We start from the raw sequence: 13,623 nt of genomic DNA, 5'->3' as shown, positions 1-13,623 counted from the left end.
TGGATTTCAATGCACAATCCAAAATTCAATAATTGTAAATAGGGAAAAAATAAAAAATTTAAATATGTGAGCCCTATGATTAAATAAATATAACACTTAATAAGCATCTATGCATTGTGAAAAAAAAAACCTTCATTTAGTGTCATTTTCACGCCTCAAAATGAGAAAAATTGGTTGACAAAATAAGACTTGAATTTAAGGATCCAAAATTTTAAATTTTTTTAAGTTATAACACTTGTTAACATATACAATAAAAACGGGTTTAGCTTGAAGCTCATCCTTTTTTTCGCTGTTAGAAAAAAACTTTATTACTGACACTAAATTCCAACGCTCCCTAAGGCCGGTCCAAAAAAAGCATTAGAAGATATTAGTTTTCCAGGTCTTCTACTTATTGGCGAGATTTAAGCTACAGTAAATTGCAGAGAGTCGCAGGCCATGGAAGAGGCAGAGGAGGGCAAGGGCGAGGCGATCACATAGGTGCCACACCCACCGTCGTTAACGCATCAGGTATTCAGTCCTTCTTAGCACATGTAGAAGAAGCTCCAAAAGCGGAGGGACAGGAAGAAGCACCTCAAGTTTAGGAAACCAAGGTTTCTGAGTTGCCTTTATGTATGGAAACAGGAGTTCTGAGCACCTTGCAATGTGCAACAGGAGGTGAAATGCCTTTTTTAGAGCAAAGCAAGCTGGATGCCCAAGTTGAATCCAACCAAATTCATGAGCATACACATGCCCCCAAAATTAGGGTTTCTGACATGTATGTAGAGAGCCTCTACCATGTGCAGGAGGCTGGATGACCATGTTAAATCATGTTCTCTTGAGGTACCATCTTACTGCGTCCTCTTTGCAAAAAAGAGGTAAATTGCGAAAGCAAAAAGAAGATTTTCTCATGTCAACAAGGTTTGAATCTAGTACGGCAGATGATCCAACTTCTGAGGGTGTTCGCAAAAGGATCAAATCGCGTAAACTAATCACTGTAGACAATCCTCAGCCCAAGGCTGCAGGCAGAAGTAAACCACGAAAGAAAGTCGAAGATGCTGGTCCTACCGTTGAAGTTACCACCACGGTTGGGCCTCAAGTGAACAGTGAAGCTACCGTAGTTGATCCTCCACTTGAGGATGCTTGCAAGGCATTAAAGCAAATTCTAGTAAGGCCAACAAGTCAAGGGCAAGATCAGCCTGGTGCCACCACAGGTGGTATGTGTGTCAATGCTAGTGGGTCAACATACTATGAAGAAACAAGACTTTTCCAACCCTAAAAAGGGATTTTTTGGATTATTTTATATTTTATTTTTTGAGGTTTTTGTCTTGGCCACTGGCCTACACCTTTATGGTGACTAACCAACACCCCTCTCTGCTATAAATAGCATTGCCTCATACCTCATTCGTGTGTACCACTTCATCGCCATATCAGGTACCATCTGGCCGCCTTCACTAGGGGTTCACTCTGCGTTTTCCTCTGCTGGTCCAGGCTGCCATTTGTAGGGCTCACATCAGCCAACATCAGGCTGTATTCTGGTGGTTGTGTCAGGCCTACATCAGCTCACATCTGCGTTTCACCTCAGCATATGCCAGTGCCTACTTCAGAGCACATATCAACGTTTATACTGTCAGAATATGCAGCGGAAATGATAACCAAACTTGGGTAGACAAGAGCTAGTAGACTGCAGAAAATAGACAGCACAAGAAACACAACTGAATGAGGAAGTGGTGGGGGCATGGGGCCTATTTATATGCCCCATGTGAGCAGTCGGCCAGCATTGATGGGCCTCCATGACTGCATGAGCAGTCGGCCAGCAGTAAAAAGGTCCACGACTAGTCGGCCAGCAATACAGAAGCCCACGAATGATGTGTGGGCAGTCGGCCAGCCACCATAGGACTGCAGATGGGACAGTCGGCCAGCCACTAAGTGCTCCTGCCAACCTCTGGCATCCCTCCACACCACTGGAAACAATAGGGAAAAAATACGGGGAGTGAGAAAAAATGATAAAACACCTTATACAGGGCGGGCACACCCACAACAGAGGCCCTGGTGTATAAATATAGACAGGAGATGACTTCTAACACCCCCTCTCAGCTCCTGGCTGTGAAACCAACCCAAGGGAGCTGGAGTGCTGCTTGAGCGTAGCCTGAGGTAGAGACTTCGTGAAGAGGTCCGCCGCATTGTCCTTCGTTGAACAATAAAGTAGCAAGATGTCAGCAGCCAAGATCTTCTCACGTGATACTGTATCTCTATATGCTTGGTCCGGGCATGGAAGATCGGGTTCCGAGCAATAGCTATACAACTCTGGTTATCGCACTGGATGACTGTGGGCTCCTTCTGTGGAAACCCAATCTCACCTAGCAGCCTCCGCAGCCACACAACCTCACAAGCAGCACCACAAGCAGCCTGCCTCTGTCGAAGAAAGGGCAATGGTGCTGCTCCAAGAAACTGCTCCTGAGTCGAGGATAAAACTGTATCCTGAAGTAGATCTCCTCGTGTCTGGATCTCCTCCCCAAACCAAGTCACTCCAACCTTGGAGCTTGACTCCATTCTCTCCTGTGTAAAAGAGTCCCAGATCCTTCGTACTCTGCAGATACCACAAGATCCGCAATCCTGGGTCCCAATGAGTCTTCAATGGCGTCTGCATAAAAGAGCTCAACAGTCCCACGGAGAAGCTCAAGTCCAATCTGGTGTTCAACAACCAGATCAATGAACCAACCAACTTCCGGTACTGCGAGGCATCAACTGGCTCACAAGGATCAATAATGGTTAACTTTGTGTTCGGGTCCATCGGCGAAGTAATAGGCTTGCAGTTCTCCATCCCAAAGGCCTCAAGCAACTCATGAACATACCGCTGCTGAGAGACGAAAACCCCCCTCTGGGTCTGCCAGATCTCCAATCCCAAAAAGAAGTGGAGTAAGCCTAAGTCGGTCATCTCAGACTCCTTTGACAAGGCAGCCTTCGTCACTCTAATGTGCTCCATATGACCGCCAGTGAGAATGAGATCATCCACATAAAGGATGATAAGCGTGACCATGCCGCGTTCCCAAAAGAGATATAGGTTCGGATCTGCAACCAATCTCTGAAATCCAGTCCGAATAAAGAAGGAATCAATCTTCTGATTCCAAGCCCTGGGAGCTTGCTTAAGACCATACAAGGCCTTACGTAACCTGTAAACCATCCCTTCAGATCTTGGAACAATAAAGCCTGGAGGCTGCTCAACATACACCTCCTCTTGCAGGTCACCATTAAGGAACGCAGATTTTACATCCATTTGATACACAGGCCACCTCTAAGAAGAAGCAAGGGCAAGAACGGTCCGAATCGTGGACATCCGTGCTGTCGGTGCAAAGGTATCCTCGTAGTCGATGCCTGGCCGTTGAGCATAACCTTTAGCTACAAGTCTGGCTTTGTGTTTGTCCACCGACCCATTAGACGCATATTTGGTCTTAAAGACCCATTTGATACCAATGACTGACCGCTTTGATGGCCTCGGTACCAACTCCCAAGTGTTGTTCTTCTCGATGGCATCAAGTTCCACCTGCATGGCTTTCCTCCAAGTATCCTGTGAAAGAGCTTGCTTTACGGAAGTGGGCTCTTTGTCCCGCATGATACGAGACATCAAAGCATAGTTCACCTGAAGAAGCTCCGCTGTGTTGCTTTTATCTCGGACTCTATGTGATCTTCGAGGGTCGTCCTCTGTGGTTCACTCGGAGGGTAGCTCCGTGACACCTGACTCCCGAAGGATGTCTAACAACCACCTAGGTACTCGAAAAGATCGTGGAGCCCCCTGTGATCGCGGGGGCTCTACTCCAGCTGCGGGCTCAACCTCCTGTACTGACTGAGGTTGATCAACTGGAATAATGGTCTGGGAATCATCATCAGACTCCTGTGGATCTCCAAGAAGTGGCGGCTCCTCGACAGTGGATACTGGAACATGCTCGTCAAAGACCACATCCCGGCTGACAACAATCTCGTTCTTGTCTGGATCATACAACCTGTATCCCTTGGAAAGAGAGTTATACCCCACAAATACAAGCTTGCGGGACTTGGAGTCAAGCTTCCCCCTTTGCTTCTTCGGAATATGTACATACGCGTCACTCCCAAAGACACGGAAGTGCGAGACATCAGGTTTCCTGCTAAAGTATGCCTCAAATGGAGTCATATGGGGTACTGAAGTCGTCGGAGATCGGTTGAGGGTATGGACAGCCGTTGCCACAGCCTCTCCCCAAAGTGGACGAGGAAGATCACGATGCTCCAGCATGGTCCTCGCCATCTCCACCACAGTCCTGTTCTTGCGTTCGACAACTCCATTCTCCGAAGGCGATCCAGTATGGGCCAGTTTCCTTTTGATGCCATGATCTACACAAAATCTGAGAAATACAGTCGAGGAGAATTCACCTCCTTTATCAGCCCTGAGAGTCTTGACGACTCTTTCTCCACCATCACGTGCCAATCCTTGAACCGAGCAAAAGCCTGGTCCTTCTGGGAAAGAAAGTAGACCCACGCGAATCTGGTACAATCATCAACAAGCAACATAAAGTAGAGAGATTCTCCCAAAGATGGTGTCTACTGAGGTCCACACAAGTCAGTGTGAATCAACTCTAATGGTTTCGAAGCCCGCCTGGAAGCCTGCTTTGGAAAGGATTCCATGTGCTGCTTACCACGTATGCAAGAACTGCAGCGCCCGTGCCTACTACCGACACTGGCAAGCCAACCACCATCTGGTCTCGGAAAGCTCGCCTCAATGCATCCACATTTAAGTGGCCAAAACGAAAGTGCCACAAATCGCCGATCTGAGAACCTGTCAATGAGGAGAGTGCAGAGAGCTTGTAGATACCATTCTCCACACCGCCTTCCCAAACAACCTGGCCAGTCTCACGGTCCCTCAGAGCAACTGAATGCTCCTCAAATTCCACCCGAAAGCCAGTCTTGCATACTTCATGCACTGACAGAAGATGAAAACCCAGAGCAGGGACTTAAAGAACACGGGAAGCATGCTTGCCCCCCTTGCCGTCGGGAATAATCTCCATCCGGCCCTCACTATGTATCGGAATAGTGGAGTTATCGCCAATAAAGATGTGACCTGGCTGCCGTTTCAGATCCAGAAAGAAGTCACGGGATGGAGTCATGTGCCTGGAAGCACCACTGTCAAGAATCCATTCCCGAGTATCCTTCGCGGTGAAGCCAACTGCCTCCTCGCTCGAAGATGATGAATCGTCGGAGTCCACCATCTCTAAGTGCACAAATGCCGGAGTCTTTGCAGCTGAGGCTGAGGAACCAGCACTCTTCCCTGTCCGCTTAGGGCACTTCCTCCAATAGTGGCCTTTCTCGCCACAATCATTACAGGATCTTTCGGCCTTCGGCTTCTCTCGTTCTGAATCAGGCTTCTTCTCAGAAGACTTCTCCGGTGAAGCCTTCCCCTTGCCCTTGTTGTTATTCCGGCCTTTCGACCGTTGGCCAGTTAAGGCCTCCGAACCTCCGCTGTGAGGAGGGTTCGTGAAACGTTCCTCCTGGTCCAAGACCATTGGCACAAGCTCCTCCCATGTAATGGTGCTGAGCCTGCCACTCATAATCAATGAGGAATAGAAAGCAGAATACTGAGCAGGCAGGTGGGACAGCAAAGTGATGGCCATGTCTTCAGATGATATCTCTTTCCTAGCTTGTAGGACTTCCTGCTGAAGGGCCTGTAGCTTGTTAATGTGTTCCCGCATCGTCGAGGACTTTGCAGGGTTCATAACCCGCATCTGCACTTCCAAGGAGATCCGTTTCATGGGTGATACCCTGTTATACAAAGAAGCCAAGTGCTCCCCTATGCCTCTCGCCAGCATCATGTGCTTTACATGATTGATCACTTGTGGTGTGCAGTTGAGGAAAATAAACGAACGGACCCTCGCGTTGACACGATCCCACATGTGTGCTAGTGCCTCTCGGTCCTTCCTCGTCGACAGTAACTCCCCTTCCTCTGCTTCCGGCCGTGGAACCCCGATGATGATAAAATCAGCAAGGTCATATGACTCCAGCACCGAGTCCATCATGACCTTCCAGATGCCGTAATTGGACCTGTCCAACAGACGATCCACTGGGAACGTGGGGAGAGTCGGAATCTTCACGTGCTTCTTAGCCATCTCTAGTAAATCTGCCATCGCGGGGAGAAAACTGAAAGGGTGGGTAGGTGGGAAAAAAATCTGTAAAACCTGCAAGTGGCTGTCCAGCACCTTTGGCCCGCCTTTCTCTTGCACCTTCTCTTCCCGTACAGTCCAAAACAGTCCACTAACGCTCCCCCTCTTGCTCAGAAAAACTTCCAAGATCTATCTCGAGCCTAGGGCTCTGATACCATGTCAGAATATGCAGTGGAAATGATAACCAAACTTGGGTAGACAAGAGCAAGTAGATTGCAGAAAATAGACAGCACAAGAAACATAGATGGATAGGTGTGTAAACTCTTCTCTATACACAAGATCCCGCAGAAAACTGAATGAGGAAGTGGTGGGGGCATGGGGCCTATTTATATGCCCCATGTGAGCAGTCGGCCAGCACTGATAAAATAATTTTTTGCCTATATGAGGAAATTTTCTTCTTGCATAGGAACTATTGTGCGTTAAACAAGGTTTTATATAGTGAATTTCTCTTTAGAGCTCTTAGTGTTCAGAACTTGTTTCGCCGGCTTTACAAAATAGCATCGTCACATTGCTTAACTATAGTAGAGAGTTATCGTGCATAAGTGAAACTCACTAGAGCATTGAATTCATCAAAGTTTAAAATGAGTTTAGGTCTTGGACCCTCAAATCATCAATTATTTACCAAGCAGTTTAGGGCCATTTTGCAATCAAACATTGGGTGAAGTGACCTTACCTAATCTATGGTGAAGTCAAACAAAGGATTTATAACCCCGTTTCAGGAATGAACCATAAGGATTACTACCTAGTTAGATTGCATCAAATGAACCACAAGGATTGCTACCCAATAAGGTCCAAGCATCAAACGTAAATCAAGACATCATTTTCTATCCTTAGTAAGGCAAGCATGCTCACTACATATGTGCATATATTAGTGGAAGTGGGCTATGAACTTTGAAGCCATTTTGGAAGTGGGCTATGAACTTTGAAGCCATTTTGGAACTCATACATATATGGTTTGCCCATATTTAAACATATATTTTTGAAAAGCCCATTAATTTTGTTATATTTATAGTTGCCATGTACATAGATGACATGTTTCCAAAAGAAGAGAAGGCAAAGAAGAAAGGTAGTGGTGCTTGGGTGGGCTTAGCATGGCAAGGGTTTCTAACTTGGGAATACTTTTTGTGATCTTTTCCATTGGGTTGCTTCCAAGACAAAATGGTGAGCTTTGTCGGTGACTCTTGCTTCCAAGGCAAAATGGTGTGTACTTTCTGTTTTCTTGCGATCGAGGATTGTGTTTGAAAGCTCACTATTTTGATACTTATATACATCATGTATGCACACTAATACTATGCTAAACTCACCAAACACTTAAAGTAGTAATGATGTAGTTGGACATTATGAAGTAGTAACTTTTTCAAAAAGTTCATGTTTTTTAAAGTGCATAATTTTATAGTTTTGACATGCTAGATAGACTCATTGGGCCTATTTTAGATTTTAGTACATGGCAAGTAGATTATCTTTTCTTTTAATTGAGAATTGTGTTTGAAAGCTCACTCTTTTGATATTTATATTCATCATATATGCACACTAATACTTTGCTAAACCCACCAAAATCTCAAAGTAGGAATGATTTAGCAGCAGGACGCAACAAAGTAGTAACATTTTCCAAAAATTCGTAATTTTTTATTGTAAGTGCATAACCTTTTAGCTTTGACATGCTAGATAGACTCATTTGGAATTGCATTTGAAAGCTCACTCTTTTGATATTTATATTCATCATATATGCACACTAATACTTTGCTAAACTCATCAAAGACTCAAAGCAGGATTGATGTAGCATGACGTAACAAAGTAGTAACTTTTTTGAAAAGTTCATGATTTTTTATTGTAAGTGCATAATCGTATAGTTTTGACATGCTTGATAGACTTATTGGTCCTCTTTCAGAATTTAGAATAAACAAGACCATATTTGGGTGAGTTGTGAGCAAGTTAAGCTCATTTCACACAAATATATTTGGGCAAGTTTAAGCTAGTTGAGCCCAAAACCCAAAATGGGCTGAGCTCCCTTAAAATTCACCTAAATAGGTTGTATTTATACTCAAATATATTAGAACATACCAAATAAGTATATTTAAAATGTCAAGAATGTAAGGCTTAGGGACCTAATTCAAATATGTTCATATTTAGTCCATCTAGCATGTATGTTAGGATACATGGATCTAGGGAGGCTCATAGCAAGTGATCAAGGCCATAATAAAAGACTAAGCAAAATGCTAATACACTATTAAGATATAGCTTAACTAATGACACAATGATCAAGTCACAAACTCACTAATCTTCATTGCATTAGGCTTGGTCCAAATACATCATTATATAGCTCTCATGAAGCTCCAATCCACAAGATTAAGATATAGATCAACTAATGACACAATGATCAAGGCATAAACTGAATAATCTTCATTGCATTAGGCTTGATCCAAATACATCATTATATAGCTCTCATGGAGCTCCAATCCAAAAGATATGTGTGCATCCTTGTGCCACCCATGTCTCCATAAATGCTCACACTCTACGTGTGCCTTACACTTTCTATGTGACACCTTTTTGGCCATTAACTTCACCTATTACAAGTGACCATACAAATCAGCCTTTGATCTAGGACCCTTAGTCTTTCTATTTCCTTTGTAATGTCCATGCTCTCCCCCTTAATCTACACTTGTTGCACCTTCACACATTGCTATTTCAATAGTCCCCCTCAATGTGATGTGAGGATATATCACCTAAAATGTCTAACTGGACCTTCACTCTTAGTCATATGCTAGAGTGGTCCATCTTAGCTTGTTGCCCTATGGGTTATAATGTTGTTTTTGACTTGACACTTTATACATAGGAGGATAGGGTTACAACTAGGGGCGAGAAGACATGCATCTTTTCCTTTACTGCCTTAAGAAGCCTTTGATTGCTAGGTTTATCAGCTTGTTCTTCGCTTCAGACTCAAAGGCTTTGAGCTTGGTATTCTTGTTTAAGAACGACTCAATGGCTGTGTTCCTAGTCTTTCACGAAAGTTCTTTCTTGGCTCTCACAAACGCATTCCACGTGTGCTTATTTAGCTGCATTACCTCAAAGTTTACATCTTTTGCCAACTCAAGGGTTCGAGACTTTGCTTGCTCATATTGGCAGCATATACAAAGGTTACAAAGTTTTGGTGAAAATATTTTGTCGATGATGATGACTTTGTTAATATACATTGTTGTTGCTGATGATGACTTTCTTGTTGATGATGATGCTACTAAAGTTTTGTTAGTCTCATGAACTCTATGGTCAAGTGGGGACACCCATGCCATCATTGCTTTCACATAGGAATGTGGGTGATGCTATTATTTTAATTCCATATGTGAAGTATGTAGATCGTGTTAGTATTTGTGTATGGGATATAACTTTTATTTATATCATTTTCTAGGATTAATATGTTTAATCAGCTATGTGCGCTGGTATGATATAGTCAGGATTAATGTGTTTAATTGGCTATGTGCGCTGATGAATATTATTTTGGTGTAGGCGATGATGGAGTGGCACACTATGTATTATCACACGGGTGAAACGTGTGTTGAACCACAATGAGATATCTTGGAAGACATGTGATCTTCTCTTAGGTTTTCATATTTGGCATTTATATTTTTGGAAGGTCTTACCTCAAACTTTTGTACATACTACTTAGTATTTTATGCTTTTGGTAGGTCCAAGACTCTATATTTAGGTTTGTTATATTTTTTGGAAGGAGCTTGTACACTCAAAGACTCAAAAAGCTATTAGCTTTATTTTTGGACTATCTTTTTGTAAAATCAAGCATCAATATATTTAAATATGGGTGAGCAGTACGATGGGCCACACTTACCCAGGGGAGATGGAACTCAACCTTGTGTCAACGGTGACCTCTTGTCTATTTTCAAGCTTTCATGGTTTATGCTATTTTGTTGAATTGTTTACGTAAGGTTTTGCTATTCAATTTGTGCAAATTCTATGTTCTATTAATTTTTGTGTTTGAGTTTGAGTAATCCTTGCACCAAAAAGCTTCAAATAAATTTTTGTCTTCAATTTTCTTTCTCTAAGAATTCTTCTCCTAGAGTTGTTCTGAAGCTTTGATACCACTATCAAGGTCTTATGACACTTGGAGAAGAATTACTCATGAAACTCAAACACAAAAATTAATAGAACATAGACTTTGCACAAATCGAACACCAAAATCTTAGTACATAAATAATTCAACAAAATAGCATAAACCATGAAATCTTGAAAATAGAGAAGTGGTCATAGTCGACACAAGGTTGGGTTCAATCTCCCTTGGGTGAGTGTGGCCTATCGTACTGCTCACCCATATTTAAATATATTGATGCTTGATTTTACAAAAAGATACTCCAAAAATAAAGCCTAATAGCTTTTTGAGTCTTTGAGCGTACAAGCTCCTTCCAAAAATATAGCAAGCCTAATTATATATTCTTGTGCCTACCAAAAGCATAAAATACTAATTGGTATGTACAAAGATTGAGATTGAGGCTAAGGCCTTCCAAAAATATAAATGCCAAATATAAAAACCTAAGAGGTGATCACATGTCTTCCAAGATGTCTCATTGTGGTCCAACACATGTTCCACCCGTGAATAACACATAGTTCGCCACTCATAATATTAGTCAGTGCACATAATCGATTAAACACATTAATCCTTACTATATTATACCAATGCACATAATCGATTAAACACATTAATCCTTACTGTATTATACCAGTGCACACAACTAATTAAACATATTAGTCCTAGAAAACGATATTAAAAAAATGCGCATCCCATACATAAATTCTGACCCAATCTACATACTTCACATATGGAATTAAAATAATGGCATCACCCACATTCCTATGTGAAACCAATGATCTCATGGGCATCCCCACTTGACCATAGAGTTCATGACTAACATCAAAAGCTCAAGAAAAGTACATGAAATATGTGAATTGTAAACGCAAGCATGTCATCTTCAACGAAGGCGACTATGTACTTCTTTGCATTGAGAAAAGGATACTCAAGTCTGTAGAGACCAACCCTGTAGTTAAGCTAGCACCTAGATTTTATGGACCTTTTAAGATCATTGCAAAGATTAACGAGACAATGTTTTTGAATTGGAGCTACCTTCTAATTGGCATATTCATAATTTTTTCCATGTTAGTCTTTTGAGACCATTCAGGGGACCTCTACCTTTTCATCCTATGCCCAGAGAACCTCCCAAATTAGTAGATAAAGAAGAACACCTATAACCTGAGTCTATTATTGACCATGAGACCATCACTACATGCACTGGCAACACTTATGTCAAGTATCTTGTGACCTTTAAGAACTAGCCTATTGAAGATGCTAAATCAATGCCAGAAAGGTTTTTCCATTCTTATAAGAATCTTATCCACTCATACCATACACACAATTAAGGTCAATTGCAAAGTGAGCAAGAAGGAATGTTAGTCTCATGAACTCTATGGTCAAGTAGAGATGCTGCGTGATTTCTTTCACATAGGAACGTGGGTGATGCCATTATTTTAATTCCATATATGTGAAGTATGTAGACCAGGTCAGTATTTGTGTATGGGATATGTCTTTTATTTATATCATTTTCTAGGATTAATATGTTTAATTAGTTGGGTGCGCTGGTATGATATAGTCAGAATTAATGTGTTTAATTAGTTGTGTGCGTTGGTATGATATAGTTAGAATTAATGTGTTTAATTGGTTGTGTGCGCGGACTAATATTATTTTGGTGTAGGCGATGATTGAGTGGCGGACTATGTGTTAGTCGTCTCGGTAGATGAAACATGTGTTGGACTTCAATGAGACATCTTGGAAGACATGTGATCACCTCTTAGGTTTTCATATTTGGCATTTATATTTTTGGAAGGCCTTAGCCTCAAACCTTTGTACATACCAAATAGTGTTTTATGCTTTTGGTACGCCCATGTTATGTATCCCATAGGCCCGATCGGCGACCGGAGTGTGGATAGCGAATGAGCCGGGGTTCATGGGTGAGGACACCTGGGAGGAAGTTCCATGGGCAGTCGGACATGTGTGGGCAGGCAGGCCGCTATAGATGCCCGGCAATGGGAGGATTCCCCATTACCTTGGTGATCTAGGGCTTCCCTCCTCTGTGTGTGTGACGTGACATTGGTATCAGAGCCTCGTCTTGTTTGCCGGGGTCCGTGTGTGATCGGCCCACTCCATGGTTTTTGGACCATTCATTTCTTATCTTATCTTGGAGAATCGAATGGGGAGGAACGACTGTGTGGAGGAGGAGAGCTGGCCATAGCTGCAAACAAAGCACAGGTTCTTCATTGTTTTTTGGGGCTTGTGTGAATAGGAGTGTGTGTGGAAGGCCAACCAGCATCTTGTCATTTTCTGCACCATAGCTTTATGGGTGGAATCGCTTGAAGTTGAGGGTTGGAGCTACAAAAGGCACAGACAAAGGTGCCAAGGCAACACAACCCCACGGGCGGTGCGATAACATGTGCTGATTGGAGAGGCTGCAACTGCTGCAAAACAAGTCATGGCATCACCCATCATCATCCACATGTGAAGCTACCTACACAAGCAAAACGGCGACAGGAGAATTGTGTACAACAGCGCCATGATGCGTGAGCCACCATAAGCACTAGCAAAAAGAACAACATAAAGCAACAGGAGTAGCAAGGAGAACAACAACCCCACCATAGAGCGCGAATGGCATGCCTCAAAGCCATGTGTGAGGAAAAATACCACATTTCATCTCTCTCTCTCATTCACTTGAGTAGTCGGTCGAGCTCACAGCAAGGATCTCTCTCTCTCTCTCTCTCTCTCTCTTGCATGAGTGCAACGCAAGCAGCAAGCAGCAAGGAGTGTCTCTCTCTCTCTCTCTCTCTCTCTCTCTCTCTCTCTCTCTCTCTCGCGTAAGCACAACACAAGCAGCAGGAGTAACAAATTGTAAGCGCCTAGACCTTTTCTTCCAAGTACATTACCCTCTCCACGCAGTAGCGGTGCAGCATGTTTTTTTTTTTTTTTTTTTTGCCGAAATGAGTTTGGACGAGATTGAAGCAAAGAGACTGTTGCAATTTGAACCTAAATAGGCAATGATTCTCAGGTCCATTAACCGTGCAAAGAGCATGATGATAGTATCAAAAGCCCTACCCAGAAGAGCATAATACAGTCTATTGCCTTGGGAAGAGAGAAGTTATCTTGAGGCTCACTCGACTAGTCACGCCACAATAGCCACCATTCGTTGGGAAAAACCAATTGTGTGAAAAGGAGATGGTTGCGCCATCTGGGGTGTGAGGATCTTGGAGCTGGAGGAGGTTTGAGGAGGAGTATAGAGATATATCCATGATTCTCTTTCTCTCTCCCCTCGACATCATATCGGCCACGCTGTAGCATGCTGGTTGTTTCTTCGCGTAGCCGTAGGACATTTCTTCTGACACCGTAGTACATCAACTGTCGACACATTGACACTGA

General features: G+C 43.0%; 1 long non-coding RNA gene across 1 annotated transcript; it reads left to right on the top strand.

The window, feature by feature from the left end:
- Positions 1-299: 299 nt before the first annotated feature.
- On the top strand, positions 300-1,291 carry LOC147628805 (uncharacterized). The gene is made up of 2 exons (XR_015267817.1): positions 300-507; positions 622-1,291. It is a non-coding gene; the product is annotated as an uncharacterized LOC147628805 (long non-coding RNA).
- Positions 1,292-13,623: the final 12,332 nt, after the last annotated feature.

The sequence above is a fragment of the Cibotium barometz genome, chromosome 18 (genome assembly GCF_041138505.1).
Source record: "Cibotium barometz isolate CiBa-2024 chromosome 18, ASM4113850v1, whole genome shotgun sequence".
Taxonomy (NCBI): domain Eukaryota; kingdom Viridiplantae; phylum Streptophyta; class Polypodiopsida; order Cyatheales; family Cibotiaceae; genus Cibotium; species Cibotium barometz.
Note: the sequence above shows the minus strand (reverse complement) of the source record. Positions and strands in the feature narration are given on the sequence as shown.